The sequence below is a fragment of the Narcine bancroftii genome, chromosome 4, assembly GCF_036971445.1.
Source record: "Narcine bancroftii isolate sNarBan1 chromosome 4, sNarBan1.hap1, whole genome shotgun sequence".
Taxonomy (NCBI): domain Eukaryota; kingdom Metazoa; phylum Chordata; class Chondrichthyes; order Torpediniformes; family Narcinidae; genus Narcine; species Narcine bancroftii.
This window is the reverse complement of record NC_091472.1, coordinates 35640584-35654833: the sequence shown is the minus strand read 5'-3', so window position 1 is coordinate 35654833 and position 14250 is coordinate 35640584. Positions and strand designations below refer to the sequence as shown.

General features: G+C 39.8%; 1 protein-coding gene across 1 annotated transcript in view; it reads left to right on the top strand.

The window, feature by feature from the left end:
* Window positions 1-14250, top strand: part of LOC138760457 (tetratricopeptide repeat protein 7A-like) — a 402683-nt gene that overhangs the window by 336288 nt on the left and 52145 nt on the right. The gene's annotated exons all lie outside the window — the stretch shown is intronic.

Below are 14250 nucleotides of genomic sequence, written 5' to 3'. Positions count from 1 at the left end.
AATTTGGGGATTTCTAATTTGTGTCTGCTTGTGTGAGAATCCTGGACTTGGTTAAACTTGTGTGAAAATCGCAGCAGTTGACCCATGAAACTACATGTGTTTCTCTGCAAAATCAAGCTCTTTATTATGTTAAACTGAGTTAAAGCCATTGAGCAACATTGTGGAAATTTTCCAAGCCAATTGAGATCTGTTAAATCAATGCAGATGGAGAACTGGATCTGGAATGTTTACAAAATAATGGCTCAGCCCTTGGCTTCTTGACCTACTTACAATCTAAGGTGCTGGAGGAAGTTCCGTATGTTTGCTTAAAAAAAGGTACTGTGAGCAATTCCCAAGCTGTAATTTCATCTTATGGTTTAGATGGCGGTTATAAATTGCTCAGGCCTTATGCTTGTGGTTTATGACATCATTTGACCTGTTGATTAGGTTACTGCCATGTAATCGTTCCCTGGTGTCTGTCTGCCTTGTAATACCTATTACATACTTCATCTCTCCAGAAAACAACCGACACTAAAGTGAATGCAACATTCAGATTTGCATTTATATACTATCTTGATGACTTACCTTGATGAAGGGCTCAAGCGTAAAATGTTTGTTATGTATCTTTATCTTTGCCTTATAAAAGTATATTGTTTGACTTGCTGAGTTTCTCCAGCATAGTGTCTTTACTTCAACAACATTGTCTGCAGACTTTTGTGTATTACTTCTTGCATTTATATAGGACAGCCAAACACTGGATTACCATTTGCACTTTTGAAGTTGCTATTATGTAGGAAATGTACAAGTTGATTTGTGCATAGCAAGCTCATGTAAACAGCAATGTGAGAAACATCAAGTAATCTCTTAAAGTGCTGTTGAGTGAAGGATAAATATTGGGCAAAACACTGCCATGGGATCTTTTAAATCTTCCTTTGCAACTATACAGGCACTCTGTTTAATAAAATCAGTAGTACTAAGGTCGTTCTCCACCCTATATTTTTTGTGCTCTGTTATCTGCTGTGAGATATTTTTTGTGCTCTGTTATCTGCTGTGAGAATTGGACCCATGTCCATTATTGGTCACATGGGTGTGTATTTGGTTGAGATGGGCTCATGGGCCAGAAAGGCCTGTTACTGTGCTGTATCTCTAAATTGAAATTTGAACCATTCATCTTTTGTACCCTTCCATTCAGTAGTCATGAATACCTATCGGTCATCCAGATATGTTGAAATGCTTCTGGGTATAAAGGTCACCCTGTAGACTATCTTCAGTTTTTCCCATCCACTAAGTTGCAGTCACCGAGAAAACACCTTGAACCTCAGTAGGACTGGGAAAAGCACATGAAGGACTGGCAAGCACAGAGCAATGCAAATGTCTTGTTGAACTTGGATGTTATATGACATGAGTTCAAATATAACATTGGTTTGGAATGCTTATTAAGTGATGGCTTTTTTTTTCAAACATAGAACATTACAGCACAGTACATGCCCTACGACCCACTATGTTGTGCAGACCTATATAAATCTACTCATAAAACTAAACCTTTCCTATCTCATTATGGAGAAGGATAGGTCTGGTCCTCGAGTTGAGGTTCTGAATTGGAGAAAGGCCAATTTTGAAGAAATGAGAAAGGATCTCGAAAAAATCTATTGGAACAAGTTATTTTCTGGCAAGGATGAATCCAACAGGTAGAAGACCTTCAAGGACAAAATTTTGAAAGTGCATGTTCCTAACAGGAATAAGGGCAAAGTTAACAGACAAAGGGAACCTTGGTTTTCAAGGGATATTGAAGAGCATGTGGTATAGGCAACAAGGAGCAAATGAGCTACTTGCAGAATATAGAAAATGTAAGAGAATACTTAAGGAAATTAGGAAGGCAAAAAGAAGACTTGAGGGTGCTTTGGCAGATAATGTGAAGGAGAATCCAAAGGGTTATTAAAAGTAGAAGGATAGTAAGGGACAAAATTGGACCGCTAGAAAATAAGAACGGTCAACTATGTTTGGGGCTTCGTGAAATGGGGGAAATCTTGAACAATTCTTTTTGCATCAGTATTTATGCAAGAAACTGGTATAATGAATAAAGATGGAAGGGAAACAAACAGAAATGTCATGGAACATATGGAGTTTAAGGAGAAGGAGGTGCTTGCTGCCTTGCAACGAATAAAGGTAGACAAATCCCCTAGACCAGATGTGATATTCCCCCACTCCTTGAGGGAGACAAGTGCTGAAATTGCAGGGCCCCTAGCAGATATATTCAAAATGTCCTTAGTCACAGGGGAGGTGGTGGAGAATTGGAGGGTGGCTCATATTGTCCCGCTGTTTAAGAAGGCCTCCAAAAGTAAACCAGGCAATTTAGGCCAGTGAGCCTAAAGTCAATAGTATGTAAATTATTTGAAGGAATTCTGAGAGGATATTTGGACTATCATCAGCTGACTAAGGAGAGTCAGCATGGATTTATGCGTGATAGGTTGTGTTTAACAAATCTTGTAGAGTTTTTTTGAGAAAGTTACCAAGAAGGTTGATGAGGGAAAGGCTGTGGATGTTGTCTATATGGATTTTAGTAAGGCCTTTAACAGAGTTCCACAAGAGAGATTGGTTCAGAAGGTTAGAACACTAGGTATACATAGAGAGGTTGCAAACTGGATTTGAAATTAGTTTGGTGGAAAAAAAACAGAGAGTGGTGGTAGATGGTTACTTCTTAGACTGGAGGAGTGTGTCAAGTTATGTGCCTCAGGGATCTGTCTTGGGACCATTACTGTTTGTTATCTATATAAATGGCCTAGATGATAGAGTGGTGAATTGGATCAGCAAATTTGATAGGAGACATAGTGGACTAAGAGGAAAATTTTCAAAACTTGCAGGGGGATCTGAACCAGCTGGGAAATTGGGCCAGTAAATGGCTGATGGCATTTAATGCAGATAAGTGAGAGGTGTTGCACTTTGGAAGAGCGAATCAGGGTAACAGCAGCAGGAAAAATATCAATAAGATTGAAAGAGTGCAAAGAAGGTTTACTAAGATGTTGCCGGTTCTTCAGGAATTGAGTTACTGGGAAAGATGAAACAGGTTAGACTACACTTGCAATGAAGAAGAATGAGGGGAGATGATAGAGGTTTATAAGATTATGAGGGGTATTGTGATTAGGATGTTTCCACAGATTGAGGTAGATATATACGAGAGGTCATAGCTTTAGGCTGAAAGGGGAAAGGTATAAGGGTAACATTAGGGGTAAGTTTTTCACTCAGTGAGTGGTAGGAGTGTGGAATGAGCTACTATCTGATGTAGGGAATGCAGATTCAATCTTGAGTTTTAAAAATAAATTGGATAAATACATGGATAGGATAGGTTTGGTTATGGAATAAGAGTTGCTCAGTGGGACTAGCTAGTTTTATTGGTCAGCACAGACCAGAAGGGTTGAATGGCCTGTAACTTTCTATGGTTCTAACCCTCTATTTTACTTTCATCCATGTGCCGATTTAAGAGCCTTTTAAATGTCCCTATTATACCACCATCTACAACCACCATTGTCAATGCATTCCAGGCACCCGCTATTCTCTGTGTAAAAAGAAACTTACCCCTGACTTCTCCCTAAACTTTCCTCCCCTCAATTTGTACAGATGCCACTTTGCACTGTGAATAAGCAGAATTTGTGATAGCAAATGAGAAAGGGAAATTAAATCATGGGACTCATTGTGAATGGGGTGGTGGGGAAGCAAGATTCAAGATTTCTTTACTGCCATGAGCACAATCTTTGTTTTTCTTTTTTTGCCCTGTAAAGACACACCAAGTCACTCTGCAGCACCACTATCAAGACAAGAAAGCAAAGCAAAAGAGAGTCCTTTCAGAGTCATTGGGTGTCTGTCAATGCTTCCATCTCCTGCATCCCTGTAACCCCACAGCCTCTTGTCCAGTTCAATGGTGATCACGAGCACAAGGTATCAAGCCCTGGTCACTGGCTCCAGTTACCCAAAGCAATGAAGCCATCAGCGCTCAAGCGCCTTTGGAAGCTCTGCACCAAGGGGTCCACTGCTGTGGTTCCCTACCTGTAGAGTTCTCTCCAAGGCTTCTCCTTCTTGGCAGGGGAAGTGTGTTCTGCTCTGGTTCTCTGTGCCAAGGATCTGTTTCTACAGAACACGTAACTCTTGAGCTCCAAGCTGGGAAAAGTTGACACCACCTCCTTGGGTCAGCGCCAGAGGCAGCGCTGCCATTAGAATGGTTTCATCTTGAGCATCTTGGCTCACTAATGCCAAATTCATTTAGATTTTTCTCAGGTTACACATACAGATAAAATCCTACCTAAATTATGCCTTTCCTTCCTCACCTGATATACATGAGGTTGTGCACCATGTTTACATCAGAAGACTTCTCCGGAGCAGTGCATCCAGCTGAATCGATGTTTCAGAATACTGAAGCTCTTCCCTATCTCACCTCAATTGGCACAATGGCTTGCAATCCATACATTCAGATATACTGGGTTCATCAACACAGTTGCCAGTTTGGCCACAGCGACTCAATTCCAGGTAGCTCAATGGTCTATTGTAGAATGAAGACATCAAAAGTGCTACCAGATTATTGGGCTTTGATGTCCATGATTCACCGCCTGAAATTCCTGTCAGTTCTAATATAGGGCAGAGTTGAAATGTGATACTGGGGAAAACAGTATCAGTGGCATAGTGTACCAGAAGAACTAGCAACTAGACCAAAAATAATTGCTGAATCAGTGAGAATCAATGCAGTTATCTCTCTTTGAAAGGAAAACTCAGTGTCCTTCCTTTTGCAACAGTTTGTGACAAACAATAGGATGTTATAAATGTTTCCCGCTAGACATTTTATTATCCTGTTCACTTTGAGAGCAACATAGTCCTTGCCCTAGTCTGAGTATAAAGTTTTTGGCAGATTTCAGTTACTGAAGCACACAGGCTTTCTACTTTGAGGATGGAGGGAGATGGGCAATCTTCAGCCCGCAAAGTGAAGAAAGAATATCAACTCATATATAGACTTTTGATGCCAGGATCTGACATCAAGTCGCTGTTGTGCACTGCTTGATATTCTGCATCTTTTCAGTGAATGCTTAAATCATGGTCACTAGCCTACTCTCTAATGCAATATTGAGTGTTATTTTCCATTTTGAAGCTCTTCTGACAATTGTAGCCCCAAAGCGACATTCTAGTTCTCTAGAATAGATAACAATCACTCTTAGGTGAGTAAGTGCTGTTATTACATCTCAGGACTCTGATCATAAATTTCTGTGAAATCCAAAGCTGTCAAACTATATCCTTTTCTCACATTCCGAAGCATGAAAAACAACCCTAGTGAAAGGCTGGCATCTGCATTACACATGGTATTTTTGCCTTTAAAAACACAGGAGGAGCTTGTCAACATTTCCTGTCCATAATGGAACTTTGAAAAATGCTGTCACTAATTAACCAAATCCCATCGACCTTCAATGTCTTCCTAAGAGAAGAAAATTGAAAGCAGTGATTATTTGCATTATCATTCTTGTAACAGTTACCAACACTTGCTGGTGTATGCCTGATGTGATAAATTCTACAAATATGCATGTACAAAACTCCCCATCCTACCTGATTGCATTACCACACACACCCAAGAATGCTAAAGTTAATTCTAAAAGAGGGTGACTCGCTTGTTCTTTAAATGTGCACAGGATAAAATGAATTAAAATGGTGAATTCCTTCACATTCCTGAATCAAATCTACTATGGAATTATCAGACGGCATGGAATTTTCCCACACTGGTTTATTCTGACTTCCATGACTATTTAATTAAAAAAACATGTTTATACTAATAAATATCTCTCATGTTTTTTCAAAAATTGTCTCAGAACCTGGCATTAATATTTATTACTCAGCAAATATTGGAATATTACACTGTATTACATTAGTGGTAAAGTAATGTAGTAAGATTCCTATTCACTTGGAAGAAAATGGCGACGCTGCCGCTGTTACAGAGTGGGGAGCAGAGTCACAGGACTCCTCTGCTGCCCAATTGTAATGCCAATGGCCTCGTGTAGGCCTGTTATAGGGGAGAATGCGCCCAAGATGGCGGTGCCCATGCATGGCAGTGGACCACGAGGGTTGGAGTCCCTGGGAGATTAGCAGACCAGTGCAGGGAACCAAAAGCTGGACATCCCCAATTGAGAAGGAGGAGCCTGGGAGATGACCCTACAGGGAAGGTGACCGTGGCAGTGGACCAGAGAGAGGTTCAGCAGTGAAAGGACCCACATCAAGATGTGGGCTGTTGGAGACTGGCTCCAGGATTCTGGAGGGGCCTTGGGTGCTGAAAGCTTCCTGTGTCTATCAGAGGTTCAGACCTGGGAATTCAGGTTTGCAAGAAGGTTGGGCGGTTATAGAAGCTGCAGTACTGGAGGTGAATCCATGGACGTTCGGTGCCTCTGAAGGGACCCTGTTTCTATTATTGTTAGAGGTGCTGGGTTATGATAGTGACAACTCGTTGTGCATCTTTACTGCAGGCAAAGTTGATTAATTTTGTGTATTTTTACATTTTGTGTATTAGTACATGATAAAAAAAAGGAATCCTGAATCTTATGGAAAAAAACATTAAAAAAACATATAGCTGGTTCAAGACAATATCTCGTTGTTAATGTAACACTGTCTTCCACTTGGAATCCCAGATAAATGGTCTAACCTGAAATGTTAATTATCCTTTACTTCTTTGCACTTTAACTGGCAGCCTACATTCTGTTCAGTTTTATTCATGTACCTACTTAGAAGCTCAATTACCTGTCGCTAGAAGGACATATGTATGCAGAGAATGCATAGGTAATGCAGAAAGAATAAAGTTTAGTGTCAAGCCTTCTCAGATCCAGTACAGGTCCATACTCACCTCTGAAATGTAACAAAGTAGGCACCAGGGTTACTCTCATTTGAAAATGTTCTTTTCAAGGAGAGAAGGCATCCTGGAGTGTTCGTAACTTTGAGGTTAAAATGAGGAAGGTTATTGCAACTCCTCTGGTAAAATCACACAAGTCTCCAGCACAGAAATAGTCCCTTCGGCCCTTCTAGTCTGTGCTGAACTATTATTCTGCTTTGGTTTGTCTTTCCAAAATGCAACACCTCACATCTGACTGCTTGAATTCCAACTGCCATTTTGCAGCCTATTTTTCCAGCTGTTTCAAATCCCTCTGCAAGCTTGGAAAGCCTTCCTTGCTGTCCAATCTGTGTGTCATCTGCAGAGTTTGTGCCTCCCTGCAGAGTTTTCATGCAAACTTCATTCTTAGGCGTAACCGATTTCATTTGCAAGAGGCTCAGAAAGTTGTAAAATTACTTGCAAGCTTTACAATGCAGAAGGTAAACAATGGGTTCATTTCCAAAAATGTGGCACAGAGAAATTTGATATGTATGTGTTGGCATTCATCTGATCACTTACATGCTTATATTTCCAGTGCTGAGCCATTTGCAGTATATATTCACAAGATCACAAGATATAGGAGCCCATTGGCCCATCGAGTCTGCTCCACCATTCTAATCATAAGCTGATCCATCCACCCACTCAGCCCTACTCCCCGGCCTTTTCCCCATAACCTTGATTAATCAAAAAAATACCTGTTAATCTCTGTCTTAAATATACCCAACGACCTGCAGCAACAAATTCTACAGATTCACGACCCTCTGACTAAGGAAATTTTTCAGCATCTCATTTTTAAATTAATGCTCTTTCATCCTGAAATAACACTCTCTTGTCCTGGAATCCTCTACCATGGGAAATATCTTTTGCACATCTACTCTGTCCAGGCCTTCCAGCATTCAAAATGCCTCTGTGAGGATCCCCCTCATCCTGCTGTACTCCAATGAGTGCAGTCCAAGCACCAACAATCATTCCTCATACACTAACCCTTTCCTTCCTGGTGTAATTCTAGTTAATCTTCTCTGAACCCTTTCCAATGCCAGCACATCTTTTGTCAAATACAGCACCTAAGACTGTACACAGTACTCCAAATGAGGTCTCACCAGTGCTTTAAGTCTCAACATTACATCCATGCCCTAGCATGTGATCCATCCAGAAATGAATGCCAACATTGAATTCACTATCTTCACCTGGAGGTCAACCTTTAAAGTTGGGGGGGGGGGGGTATTATCCTGCATGTGGACTATAAAGTCCCTTTGTACCTCTGAATTTTGAATTTTCTCCCCATCTAAATTATAGTCTGCCCCGTCTATTTCTTCTACTAAAGGGCATGACCGTACATTTTACAACATTGTATTTCACCTGCCACCTGTTTGCCCAGTTCTCCTAATCTATCCAAATTTCTCTGCAGCCTTTCGGTATCCTCAGCACCACCTCCCCTACCACCTGTTTTGGTATTATCTGCAAATTTAAACACCAAGCCATCTGTTCCATCATCCAAATCATTTATATTTCTTTCTTTCTTTGGCTTGGCTTCGCAGACGAAGATTTATGGAGGGGTATGTCCACGTCTGCTGCAGGCTCGTTGGTGACTGACAAGTCCAGTGCGGGACAGGCAGGCACGGTTGCAGTGGTTACAAGGGAAAATTGGTTGGTTGGGGTTGGGTGTTGGGTTTTTCCTCCTTTGTCTTTTGTCAGTGAGGTGGGTTCTGTGGCCTTCTTCAAAGGAGGTTGCTGCCCGCCAAACTGTGAGGCGCCAAGATGCACGGTTGGAGGCGATATCAGCCCACTGACGGTGGTCAATGGGGCAGGCACCAAGAGATTTCTTTAAGCAGTCCTTGTACCTCTTCTTTGGTGCACCTCTGTCTCGGTGGCCAGTGGAGAGCTCGCCATAGAACACGATCTTGGGAAGGCGATGGTCCTCCATTCTGGAGACGTGACCCACCTAGCACAGTTGGGTCTTCAGCAGCATGGATTCGATGCTTGCGGACTCTGCCAGCTCGAGTACTTCGATGTTGCTGATGAAGTCACTCCAATAAATGTTGAGGATGGAGCGGAGACAGCGCTGATGGAAGCGTTCTAGGAGCCGTAGGTGATGCCGGTAGAGGACCCATGATTCGGAGCTGAACAGGAGCGTGGGTATGACAACGGCTCTGTACACGCTGATCTTTGTGTGTTTCTTCAGGTGGTTGTTTTTCCAGACTCTTTTGTGTAGTCTTCCAAAAGCGCTATTTGCCTTGGCAAGTCTGTTGTCTATCTCATTGTCGATCCTTGCATCAGATGAAATGGTGCAGACGAGGTAGGTAAACTGGTTGACCATTTTGAGTTCTGTGTGCCCGATGGAGATGTGGGGGGACTGGTAGTCATGGTGGGGAGCTGGCTGATGGAGGACCTCAGTTTTCTTCAGGCTGACTTCCAGGCCAAACATTTTGGCAGTTTCTGCAAAACAGGACGTCATGCACTGGAGAGCTGGCTCTGAATGGGCAACTAAAGCGGCATCATCTGCAAAGAGTAGTTCATGGACTACTGTTGCTCTTGTGCCTTGGTGTTAGCTTTCAGGCGCCTCAGATTGAAGAGACTGCCATCCATGCGGTAACGGATGTAAACAGCATCTTCATTTATATACAACATATATATAAAATCATTTATATACAACATACTAGGATAGTGGAGGTGAGAAAAGGCTTGAAGAATTTCTGGTAAAATTACCACAAAAAAATAAAAAGAATTTGCTGATATAGGCTGCTGTGCCTGAAAATTTTTAAAATGACTCAGGCCTTCCCTTCATTCACACCACCACTTTGTGAGATACTCCTTGTAAAGGTTAAAACCTTGTATTTTTAACTCTTAGTTAATTTTGTGCCTGTCTCTTTAAGGTCTCTTATTGTTTGCAATGTTACCATAGTGACTATGATGTAATATGTCATAATATCCACCTAGACTAATGGCTTGCTTATTATTCAATGAGATGTAGAGGAGTGTGAGCACAAGAAATTTTTCTTTGAATTTTTTGTCTCTTTAAATACCATTAAGTATTTCTTTAAGCTAGTATCTCTACATAGCTTTTGTATCATTACACAGTAAATACTTTGTTATTCATCATTATGAAAGTCTTATGCGAAGCTATGCAAAATGTTTATTCATTTTATCAACAAATTAAAGCTACATAAAATAACAGCCACAGGATTTGACTTGTTGGATTAAAGAGATTGGAATTCAGAATATCATAAAGTTCATGCTTTTGGAAGATGATACTTTGAAATTAGGATATATTAGAATAAGGAAAGTATCGTCTATATTTTGATTAAAAGAAAATTTTAATTGTGAACTTTGAAAGAAAGGCTCCTAAAATTTGTCTAGACAAATTAACGACTTAATTTAAAGCAAGAGGCATCTACACTGTAATAATAGAACATTCCTGAAACCATCAGAAACTGTCTGTAAATTACGCAGTTTTAAATTGACACCTGTGAAGTTGAAAAGATAGGCCATAGCTTTGGTAGCAGAATTGGCAGGAAGCCCAGAATATGATCTTACAAACAGTAAACACAGATAAAAAAGCTTGCCATACAAAGACAATTCAGCCAAGCAGCAACTCTCTTAAAGGGACCACATAAGATACAAATTTGTTTACAGTTCCCAGGAACCAGGAGAAGCCAGGGGAAGCCAGGTTGCAGTGTGAAGTACCGAAGATGGATAAGAAGAAGTCTTGTTAGACTAAAGACCTCGAGCAAACAGCTCCTCGCAAAGAACTGTTTGATCATGAGTTGAGCCAGCGTAGTGAACTGACAATACTAGGAAGGAGGTTGGAACCAGAAGCCAAAGAAGAAATGGCTTCAACTATCAAGCAAGATGAGGACTCTGTCAAGACACTGCAGGCCTCATTAGCTGGCTTAAAGGTTAGTGGAACTGGTGCTGAACCAAGCAGAAAATAGAGACTCAATCAGCGGTATCTGAAAGTTCAGATGTGAATCCATATGATCGTATTTCTAAGGTTATGAGCTCAGGAAGATTTTCAAAGGCTTCTAGAGCAAGTACAGCTTTGCATGTTTCAAGCATATCAGCTATGCATGCTAAGGCACAAGCAGACTTGGCTACTGTCTGTGCACAACAATGGTGGTTGGAGAAAAGATGTGCTTTAGAGGATAGTGAGGTTCAAATTAAGAAACAGCAAGAACAAAATAGATTATTGAATAGAGAAAAGAAAAGAATAAAGCTTGAGGAACATTGTGCTATGAATGTGGCCAAAGTGAAAGCATTAGATCAGGCTTCTGCAAGATTTGTCACTCAAAGTGACATACCCCAAGGGCTAGCACCTAACCTTCCAGCAGAGCAATGGGTAACGCAGCCATTTGAAACAAATATACTCGAGCAAGGAGCCACGGGTGTTGCTCCTAGTGCTCGATTGACAATAACCAATCTGATGGAAGGAACTAGCAACATTCAATCTCTCCAGAGCGCACAATATAAGGATCTTCCCAAAAGGAGAGTATTTCAAAAAAGTTCAACCATGCAAGTTGATCATACTTAACAATGTGAGTTCATCATACTCAACCATTGATGTCTCTTCATATTGCTGGAGAACCAGTTACAAGTCAAGGATCTCCACCAATGCCATCACTTACAACTCAAAGTCATACATCTATGGCACCCATTCAAGATCTGTTTTCTCCAATCATCTTAAGACAATCAGTTGCAAGCCATTCTGGTCAAGACAATATAATATCACTCATAGCAAAACAAAATGAAATCTCTGCTACGTTAATGAAGCAATAAGGTTCATATGGTTTACCTGAGAAGGAAATTCCAGTTTTTAATGGAGATCTATTACAATAACTGACGTTCATGAAATCTTTTGAACATCACATTGAAAGTAAGACTAAAAATGCTAAAGATCATCTGTATTACCTGGAACAATACACTGGAGGACAGGTGAAGGAGTTAGTAAAAAGTTGTCAATATATGGATCCAGAACAAGGTTTTAAAAAGGCAAAAGAACGATTCCATCATCATTATGGCAATGAACATCAAATCGCAAGGGCCCATATAGACAAGATTCTTTCTTGGTCAACAATAAAATCAGAGGATGCAAAGGCTTTACAAGCATATGCACTTTTTCTGAGAGGATGCTTGAATGCAATGGGAAATAGTGTACATTTGCAAGAGCTGAATTTTCTTGCTAATTTGTCGACTATTAATTTGTCAAATTGCTTTAAAAGATTAAGGATTTATGGAGAACCATTGCTGCAGGCCTTAAGATTCTTCCCAGAAGGGAGACCACCTTTGAGGATGTTGTACTATTTTTGGAATGGTATGTGCATGTTAACACTGCACCAGTATTTGGAAATATTAAGGATACTTCAGTAGTTCCTAAAAATGTATTATAAGTCATTATCTCAACAGAGACCAAAGGGAATTACCTTTGTTACTGCTGTGTCAGATACAAGCACAGGAAAGAACAAGGAAACAAAGGAGAAGGAAGATCAGACAGTTCAGGAAAGTTGCTTGTATTGCAAAGATAAACATTTTTGAAAAATGTTCACAATTAGAGAAAAATTGTATGACGAGAACTTAACCTTTTTAAAGAAAAATGGATTATGTTTTGGCTGCTTGTGTAAAGGACACATCAGCAAAACTTGTAATAAGCGATTCAGTTGTGATATATGCAGTTTAAAGCATCCCAAGTTACTCAACGAAGTAAAGTTGAGAATGAAGTCAAACAATCTGAATCCAAGACTAAAGACACAGTCAAAGAGAATACTTCAGGTTTGGTTCAGACAAACAGTCTTGCTGGGGCCAGTGACAAAGCTCTCTCAATAATTCCTGTACAGGTTAAGGCTAAAAAAGGGAGCTTCATACTGAAGAGCTACGCATTTCTTGATCCAGGAAATGCCACATCATTTTGTACTGTTGAATTAATGAATAAACAATCTTCATGGAAAAATATCACAGATCTTATTGAAGACAATGAATGATAAAAAGAACATTGAAACTAATATTGTTTCAGGTTTACAAATTGCTGAATTAAATAGCAATGAATTTTACGATCTTCCAAGTATATACTCAGAAGACTATGCCTGTGAATAAGGAGAATATTCCATATCAGGATGATATCAGCCAGTGAGCTCATCTAAAAGATGTTTGTTTACCTAAGATTGATGCCAAGATCAAGATGTACAAAGCTCTCGAATCTCTAGAAGTATTAAGGGGTCAAAATGACAGACCTTATGCCGTGAGAACGTTGCTTGGATGGACAATTAATTGACCATGAGGAGGAAAAATGAATAATGATCGGGAGACATTGAACATGAATGTCAACAGAATTTCAGGTGTGAAACTTAATGTACAGTTTAAAATTGATTTTCCTGAATGTCTCAAAGATATTCAAAAACCTTCAAAGAAGGATAAGCAGTTTCAGGATTTAGTTTCAAATTCTGTTAAACATGTTGATGGTCATCACTATATAGCATTACCCTTGAAGAAAAGAAAAAATTATATGCCAGACAATAAAATAATTGCAGAACAGCGTATGCTGAATTTGAAGAGAAAATTCAAGAGAAATTCTTCCTTTCATTTGGAATACACAAATGTCATATTAGATCCAATCACTCAATTAATTTGCTATCATTCTTCATGGTTTCATTTGAAAAAGGCTGTACCATGGATTCTCGGGTTAAAAACTATGCTTTTAAATAATATCAAGAAAGAGAATCTGAAGACTTAAAAGAGCTGTTTCCTAACAGTTGATGAGTTGGTGAATGCTGAATGGAGATCGCTCGTTTTTGTCAGTAAAAAGCATTTGGTAACGAGATATCAAAATTGAAGAAGAATCTGAATGTTACAAAATCCTATTCTTGTAAATGATGTATTGAGAGTAGGAGGAAGATTGGAAAAAGAAATAATGCCAGAAGAAGTGAAATATCCAATTATATTAGCTATGGAAATTCATATTTCTGATTTGATCATTTGACATATACATGAGAAAACAGGTCATGGTGGTGGTAATCACGTTAGCAGAACTGTGTCAGAAATATTGGATACTTGGTGCTTCAACAATGATCAAATTGAGAGGGGGGGGGATGGGGGGGTGGCTTGGGAGGAGGGAGGGAGGAGGGAGAAAAAGTCACTGTAAATGTGTGGAAAAGAAAAAGTGTATATCATAGCTATTGTGATTTATGGTGTGAAAAATAAAAAAATTTAAAAAAAAAACAAAAAAACAATGATCAAATGAATTATATCAAAATGTGTTAATTGTCAACATGCAAATGCTAAACCTGCACAACAACAAATGGCAGATTGGCCACAGGACAGAGTTTCACCTGGTGAAGGATTAAAGAACATCTTTCATTATTACACGAATGACAAAAATGGTCTAAAGCTAAACACAA